Source organism: Curcuma longa, unplaced genomic scaffold (assembly GCF_044706935.1).
Source record: "Curcuma longa cultivar G26 ecotype Majalengka, Jawa Barat unplaced genomic scaffold, ITB_CL_G26_1.1 contig_26157, whole genome shotgun sequence".
In the NCBI taxonomy this organism is placed as follows: Eukaryota; Viridiplantae; Streptophyta; class Magnoliopsida; order Zingiberales; family Zingiberaceae; genus Curcuma; species Curcuma longa.
This window is the reverse complement of record NW_027433007.1, coordinates 1-8981: the sequence shown is the minus strand read 5'-3', so window position 1 is coordinate 8981 and position 8981 is coordinate 1. Positions and strand designations below refer to the sequence as shown.

Genomic DNA, 8981 nt, shown 5'->3' with positions numbered 1-8981 from the left:
GGTGCGTTTGATTGGGGGTAATTTGTGATTACCTTAGTTATCCATTCAAAATTATCATTCAAAATCTTGTTTGATTTAGGTAATCGGCGATTTTCAAGTAATGTTTCATTCCGACACATTAGTCAGTAAAAGAGGGCATCCAATCTGGAATTAGAAAATCAAGAAAAATTTAGGCAGCGTTTGGTTTGAGCAAGGAAAATGGAAAACGCTGAATGGTTTGTGTTTTTCAGTTTATTTTCTGGAAAATGAAAATGCGTTTTCAAAGAAAATAGAAAACGATGAAATATCGTTCCATTCGCGAATGAAAAAGATAGAAAACGGGAAAAGGCGGTGGAAAATGAGAAAAGGCGGTACTATTTCCCCCTTTTCTTCCTTCGCTGCTTTCTCCCGCTTTCTCCCCGCGACTCTCGTCTCTCCCGTCGCCGCGCGCGTGCTTTCTCCTCTCCTCTTCCTCCTCCCTTGCTCCTCCGGCGCGGCTCCTCCTCCTCCTCTCCTCTTCCTCTCCCGCCGCACTCTCCTTCCGCCGCCGCGTGCTTTCTCCTCTCCTCTCCTCTTCCTCCTCCCTTCCCTTGCTGTGCGCTCCTCCTCCGGCGCGGCTCCTCCTCCTCTCCTCTTCCTCTCCCGCCGCACTCTCCTCTTCCTCTCCCATCGACGTTCTCGCAGTCCTCAATCACCAAATGTCCCTGCCCTCAGGCCTCAGGCGCACCCAACTCAAACAAACCTTCTGGAATCAGGAAAGGAGAACGGAAAACCAGTCCAGAGCTCAGAAAGCAGATCCAATCGCCCAAACACCGACACTGCGAAAAGAGAGAAACCAAACCAATTACAATCACCAAAGCCAAAACCAAACCTCACTTCATGGATGAGCAAGAAAACAACCGCAGAACTGTTCCACCAGCCGAACCGACCGAGCCCACCAAATCCGAGCTCCTTCTGCTCCCATCCACCTACCAAACTGACGCCACAGCGATCAGAGTCCTCCTCCGGGCGCGCGGACGACGACTCAAGAGAGCGAGGAAGAATCCATGATTCACCGCGAGGAAGAACAGGCCATGGTCGGAAGACGTGGGACCGGAGAACCACTACGGCGGCGGAAAACAACATATACCAAACGCATTTTCTAAACTTTTTTTCCAGAAAATAGAAAACAACATATCAGACCAAACGCATTTTCTATTTTCTAAAAACTGGATCAGAAAATAGAAAACTAGAAATAGAAAATAGAAAACAGAAAATAGAAAATATTTTCCAAACCAAACGCCCCTTCAGATTTCTTTTGATTCCGGGTTATGATAATTTTCTTTACAAAATTGCCCTTGCTACGCGAAACCCTCCGCAAGCGAAACCCGACTCCCGGTGGGAGCACCATAGTGGGGCTGCCGCTCGTCGGTGGGAGCACCATAGTTCGCCAACCTGAAGAAGGCGGTTGGGTTCGATTGCGACGCGCTCAAGACCGCTTGCCCGATGTTGCAAGCGCGGGTGGAGGACATCAAGAGGCTGGTGGAGAGTCTAAGCGCCGGGGGCGAGGGCAGCGGAGGGTTCGTTAAGGAGATGAGGGCGTTCGTGGAGGCAGCGAAGGGAGATCTGAAAGCGACGGCGGTGGAGCAGGGGAGGGTGATGGAGGTGGTGAAAAAGACGAACGAGTATACTACCACCCGGGGCGGGCAAGGAGAGGGACGGGCAGCCGCTGCATCTTTTCGTGGTGGTGGTGGACTTCTTGGACATGGTGGACAAGGTGTGCGTGGACATCACGAGGAATCTGCAGAAGAAGAAGCATGCGGCAGCGGCGGTGGCAAGGTCGGGGTCGGAGCCGACTGCGGCTGAGGAAGGGGCGGAGAGGAGGCGGAGACCAGTGGCCAGGTTCCCGAGCTTGCCCCCGCTTTTCCTGAAGACTAATTCGAAGTCGGATTCGAGCAGCGACGAGGAAGATTGAGGGGAAGGCTGCAAAAAATCTATTTTTTTTTAAATGAAAAATGGTAAATAGCATTCGGTGATTAAACAGTAATGATCATTTTTTTGTAGTTTTGTTTTGTGCGACGATCGATTTAATCTATTTGTTTATGGTAGACAAGATTGGTTCTGTCCTTTCTTGTGTAAAAAGAAAATTTGACAGAAATTGGGAAGTGATCAGGCGTAGTTTGTGGATTCTCTGAATAGCTTCGAAGTAAAGGTTGATCATAAATTGTTTGAAAAAGAAGAGACTTGAATGAGTTATTTTTTAGCTGTATTTTTTATATCGTCTGATTAGTGAACCTTCATAATAATCATCGATTCTCTTTTTAGATGAGTGCTTCTGTGCTTGTTATCTCCATTAATTGGTCCGAGTGATCAAAATGTTATGAAGCTTGTTGAAAGAGTTGATGCATCGCTGTGAGGGTGAGAACTCAGACGTCTAGACAGGGGCGGATCCAGGCGAGGGCTGGAGGGGGCTGAAGCCCTCGCCAGGATCGCTAATCGGAGCTGCTCTGTGAAGGAAGGCGGCCTTGGATGGGTGAAAGGTGGAAGTTGGAAGGGAGATGGAGAGTGGCCACGGGGGACGGATAGAAGCAGATCTCTTCCTTTCCGCCGCCAAGCTGGCCGGAACTGCCTCGGCCCCAAAGAGAGGACCTGCACGATCGACGATGGCGCACAGGATTCCTCGTCGGTGTGGCTCCACAATAGAGGTCCGGCGGCGGAAACGCCCTCAGCAGCGGTGGACAGGTAGCGGAAAGAGCGGAGGGAGGAGATGGAGCGGAAGAGAGCAGCCATTTCAGGGGGACGGCTGGTTGGCTGACATAGGGTTAAGACTTAAGAGAGGTTTTCAACCGCGGTCGTAAAAATATCCTAACTTAACAAATTTATTTTTTTTTTCATAAAAGAGGTATTATGGAACGGAGGGTTGGCTACATTAATTCTGGAACGGCGGGTTGGCTACATTAATTCACTAAAAGAGGTATGACTTTTAAGATTTTATATGTTGGCTACTTGGCTCCATATTTTCTTTTGCACTTCATATGGTTTTAAAAGTGGTTGTTTAGGTCACAATATGTAGCCGCTTAACTTATTCTGGAACGAAAATAAGGAATTGCACAACATATTGGGTATGTGGATTCCTTTTTAGTGGTTTGATTTGCTGTTATGATGTTTTTGACTTTGTAAGCTGTGTATGTGTTTTTTTATTATATTTCTGATATAAATTGATGGTTTATCAGCCCTATGTCTAAGGGTTTTGATGTGTATTTGGACAGGGACATTATGTATACCTCTTATACCCCCAATTTACTGGGGAGATTCTGTCCGTTTTGATATTAGGAGAGGATAAGAGATAGTTGACTAAGTGATCTGCATTTTGAGTGATATGTATTTTTGGATTTTCGGATCAGGATCTTTTCCTCTCGCACATTTACTTTTTAAAAAATATTGTAAAAAAAATTTTATTAGCCCTCGCCAAAAATTATTTCTGGATCCGCCCCTGCGTCTAGATAGGTTTTAAACTTTAATCTCGGAGACCATATTTAACAAGGAGAAGCAATGTACAGATTGGCATGTCTACGCGGTTGGGCTAGCGGCGTGGCAGGTCTACGCAGTTGGGCTAGTGGCGTTGGTGGAAGCGGCGTCGACGCTGTTCGCCGACATGGCCTGCACTATGGGGACTGCGCTAGTGCCGTTGGCGGCTGTGGCGGTCTTCAGCGACGCAGCGAAGGCGGTGGCAATGGGGATTGCGTTTGCCCTTGCCGCTGATTGTGTGAGAAGTTGTTGTAGTCGGCGGCGATTAAGGTTTTCCTTTTCTTTCAAAAATAGAAAAGAAAGAAAAAAATTAATGGTAATATAATATATATATATTATTAATATTATAATTAATAATTTAATTTTAAAAATAATTAAATATCAAATTAATTTAGTTGTAAAAAATGATTATAATTGAACTAGGAGTAATATAGTAAATGTTAAAGTAAGTAATATATTAAGACCTTCAAACAAATAAGGTTTTGTCTCATTACCTAGAATTAAACCAAACAATATTAGATTATGTTTTATTCCATATAACCTTGGTTATGTGATTACTTGGTAATCACATAACCAAAGTAATCACGGATGACTCTCAACCAAACGCACTCTTAGTGTTTTTTAATCCGTGACTACAGATAAGCTAGAAACCTGTCAAAGTCGGTTTCAAGTTTGGTTGAAAAAGGACGATGATTGTGCGTTAAATTGTCAGCTAACATGGATGTTCGTATAATGTTCAATGAATTAGAATCTTGTGTTTTGCTGCTCAGTAGATCAGGTATTTTCTTCCCCATGTGATTTTTCTGGTGTACCAGCCATGATTCTTCCATTGATCAATCAAATGAGTTTGACCTCTGATTTCATTTTAACTTTGTTTTATATTCTATATTTGCTCAAAAAATTTGATGAAGGTGCTGCGATAAATTGGTAGGTAATCTATATGTTTATCACCATGCTCCCAAGGTATAATTGAGTTGGTTACGACAAAGTAGACTTGTTGAAGTGAACAAAGATCGAATTTTGACAAAGTAAGGCAATATCTTCCTCCATCATGTTCGACTATAACTTTTCAATTTACTTCATTACAAATGATCATGGAATCAATCATGTAGAACTGCTGGATGACGGATTCCACAGATAAATTTAAACTTAAAATCTTAAAAAAGAAAACACAAGGTTCATATTGCCATATTGCATTCTTGTTGGAGAGACTGTGCAATGGTAACAGATAATATAGATGGCGAGGGATATTAATATTATCATTTTTTTTAGTGAACATTTAGAATATCATCTATAATATATTATATACCAAGCTCTTTTCAATTTAATAATAAGTTTATTTATGTGGGATTTATATTTAGCAATTGAATTTAGAGCCTATTTACTCTGAAAGATGGAATGGAAAGGGAAAGAAATTGAAGATGGGAAAAAATCCCCTAGGAAAAGGAAAAAAATCCGAGGGAAAAGAAAAGAGAGAAAATCGAGACGGATCCATCGCGATGGATTAAAAGATATAAAAAATAATCAACTGATGAATTGTCAGATTTGAATGGATTAAAAATATAAAAATTAATCCACTGATGAATTGTTAAATTCATCTGTTCTATATCTGCCTGTTAAGTAAACAGAAGAAAAAAAAATAATTTATCCTTTTTTACATGAGAAAATTTTCCATCATAAAAATATTTCCACAGTTTATAATAGTAAACAGAGACTTTATTAAGTTTTAACTTATAATACCTATGAAATTTCACAAAAATTTACATATATAATGAATAATCAAATTCCTACTTAGATCTAAATAGTATCCAAAAGTCTCTGTCTGTTAAAATATCTTGAGCTGATGAATTCGACTAGCATTGTTGATGAAATATTGGAGGAAGTGAGTAAAACACAATGCGCTTTTCCTTCAAGTTTCAACAAAATGTCACACATGATTATCCTTTTTTTTGTCATCCACAAAGTTCCAGACACGGATCGACAATAAGGGGAGTTTTAAACAGTCTGTGGCTTATTCATCATTGATTTGACCTACAAGGATCAAAGTTGTTCAAGAGACATTGCAACGAACCCAAACTGAAGAAGCATAGCGGCATCAGCTCTTGTCATGGGATTTCTGTTAAGTAAACACCAGACGATGTTTAGAGAGGGTAATGCTGAGTGTTGGTCAGTAAATATAGCACGCTAAAGTGAAAAGGAAAAGTTAAATGCAAATGCTTCTTTTTCGAGTACCAAGTTCATGTAGATTTTTATGTTATGAAAAATAATCATATGTTAATTTTTTTACTTTATATTTGATAATCTAAATGTCGAAGCTTCGCCTAATTAATCCTGAAGGTAGACGACTTTCCTCCTAGTTAACCTACAGATAATTTGAATCACAACTTATGCATACTTAGAAGTTGATCCCAGAATATTCATCCATATTGATATTTGAACCTGATCCTCTTATTTATTTACTTAAATGTTTTACCACTACAGCAAAATGTGAAATCCATCACCCCAGTGGCTTTATACGGTCGGCTCCATGATCATCTGTGAAGAAATAATCGGAAAGCTATAGTTCGTTACTACGGAAAAAGTCATTGTCTGCTTTACCACTGTACCATATCCGTGGGGGCATTATATGCTAAATTCTAGGATCTACAGGACATTGACATATTTATTTAGACGATGACAAAGTTGGAACAAATTATCAAGGGTGACCGAACTAATCTACAAGATTCTTATGATAATAATGCACAATGTCAGTAACAAATGGGCAATAAGCAATAGAAAAAAAAATAAAGAAACGCCTAATATTGCGAACCATGTATCAACATTAGTTTATATGATTACTAGAAGATGGATCGACCAAATGAGAAAAGGTAACCGTTTGGTAAGCCAAATGGAAAAAAATATTCTAATTTTTTCAATAAAATATTTTAATAATAAGAAAATTTTAATATTGATTTCTAATAATAATATGCATTGAGTTATTTTAAGTTATTATCTTAATTTAGAATATTAATATCAATATATCCCAATCAAATAGAGAATTGGCTACGAAGGTTATTGACAAAAGTTTGGTGATATTTAGGTATCATATAGGTATAAATTAAATGATAATAAATAAAATTTTATTTACAATATTGAAAATTCAGCCAGAAATATGAAAAAGATTGCTACACATGTTCATAACATCTTGAAATGGCTATTGCAAAATAAATTAGTTCACTTTCTCACTTATTTATACAAAAATGTAAAATTGACTCACTTATTGTTAGAAAAAATTATTTGTGTTCACTATAATATTTATCTTAAGGATTATAGCAAGAGAAGGAAGAACAACAGTTCAGCGATATACCCATTTTGATACTGGAGTTGTCCAGAATGAGGACGATCCATGGATTAGTGAAACGTTATTAGAATCCATTGCTTGATGAAGCAAGAATTCCACCGTGACCTCCTTAATTCCTGACTCAATAAATTAAAGAAGTGCAAGCTTGAAGAGATTGGTGAGGAAGATAACGATGATGCAACTTTTGACCGAGAATTTCTACCTGAATACTGACCCAAACATTCTCAAACATGCAACACTAAATACAACCAAAAGTTATGAATACATAAAAAATGGAGTCTCTAGCTAAGAGAGATTCCAAAACTATTCTAAAAAAACTAAGTGACAAGCACAACGACAAATTAATGATTGGTTATAATCCATTCCATGCAACGACTGAGTAAAAAGTTAATGAGAATGGAAAAGAATAACTACTTTCTGATATTGCAATCTTCTCATATTGCAATCTACAAAAAGTTTAAAATGATGATAGCAACATTGATAGAAGTACAACTACTGATAGAGGCAATTATAATGAAGATGCACTAAGTGGTGGTAAACTTTATATTTTCTTGACTCCAACACCCAAGCCCTAGACTTGTGACGAAGGTTACACCCAAATAACCTAGGATTGTGATCCTGGCGTTAGATCTATCAAGCAACAATATCAACAAATTTGATGCAGGGGTGATAAACCAAATACAGCTCATTATTATCGAAATATATAGAATGTAACTAAGATTGATTCCGACTGAGATTCATTGTACCCTCAGACTTCTTATCATAGCTTTTTTGATGTGTCACACAATAATCTGAGAGTTTAGGGATATATGTGTGTCCTTATACTGTATCTATTCTTACAGTTTCTATCTAACTCCAGAATTCATAACTAAGCCATTTATAATTGCTAGAACAACTAAATAAACAACAGAACTTTAGTGATGATATTCGATTATTGCTAACTGAAAATTTTCTTCGGTCATGTTCGTGGTTTAGGGAGTTAAGTCGCATTGACATTAGCACCTATAAACAATAAGCTGCAAGAGAGTTGTCTCCACGGAATCCTAATTTCGATCTGCTTATAGTCCATAGCCTAGTTCAGTAACTAGATGCATTATGTGAGCAAGGGGCAGGTTGCCTCATGGAGTAGAATAACAACCAAAATCAGTAAAAGGTCTAACATAAAATTTTATCTCCTTGTCAGATGGTTCTAAGGAAACTAGCATACGTAGGTTTGGTCATGCTATGCTCTTTCATCAAACGAATACAGTCTACCTCAAATCTAGTAAACATCAGAACTTGATAGAATCAAATATATATCAGACAAGTCTGAACAACCAAAATCATATAGCGACTGAAATAAGAAGTGCCTAAACATCTCAATTAATATACCTTCTCACTATCCTCCTTCTCGCCATCCGCTTTCTCTTTCTCCCGCTGCTTCTTCAGTTTCTCCATCCTTTCTCTCTCCATTTTCTACACACAAATCAAACCATGGAAACCCCAAAACGACAAAAATCCACACCGATCGAAGCAGATCGGAAGACGAAAAGTTTCACAGACAGACCTGGATGTAGATGTTCTCCGCGGCCTTCTCCTCCTCGCTGAGAATCTTACCCTTCCCATCGCTAAATAGTCGAGTGCTCCTCAAGGCGGCAGCCTCCCTCGCCACCGGCACCGGAGATCTGGAGAAGCGAGAAAAGCGCTCCGAGCGCGGATCTCATCGCCATCTCTGATTCGTTTACAAACACCGACTCTATTCCAACCCCCGATTTAAATAGACAACGATTGCGACTTGGGGGTATGTAAATGTTTTATTGAGGTCTTGAAATTTATGTAATTGACAAATAATCTGTTGCGTTCACCAAATGTACATCTCCTTCTGTTGGAGTAACCTGAAATTGGGGTTGGCAAAAAAAAGGATCTATGGAGGTCCTTTTTACCAATCTGAAAGTTTAAATTACACATCTACCCTTGTAAAAATATATAATAATTTTTTTAATTTTTAAATACGGGTAAATAAGTAATCTGTATCCAAAAAACACAACTCAACCTCATATTCACCAAACACTCCATTTACATTTACATTTTCTCAAACCTTTTCTCAACTCCAACTATACATTTCATATTTTACCTTACCTTCCGTTTAAAAAACACAACTTAAAACCAAACACCC

General features: G+C 39.0%; 1 pseudogene; it reads right to left on the bottom strand.

The window, feature by feature from the left end:
* Window positions 1-5369: 5369 nt before the first annotated feature.
* Window positions 5370-8535, bottom strand: LOC141818837 (uncharacterized; annotated as a pseudogene).
* Window positions 8536-8981: the final 446 nt, after the last annotated feature.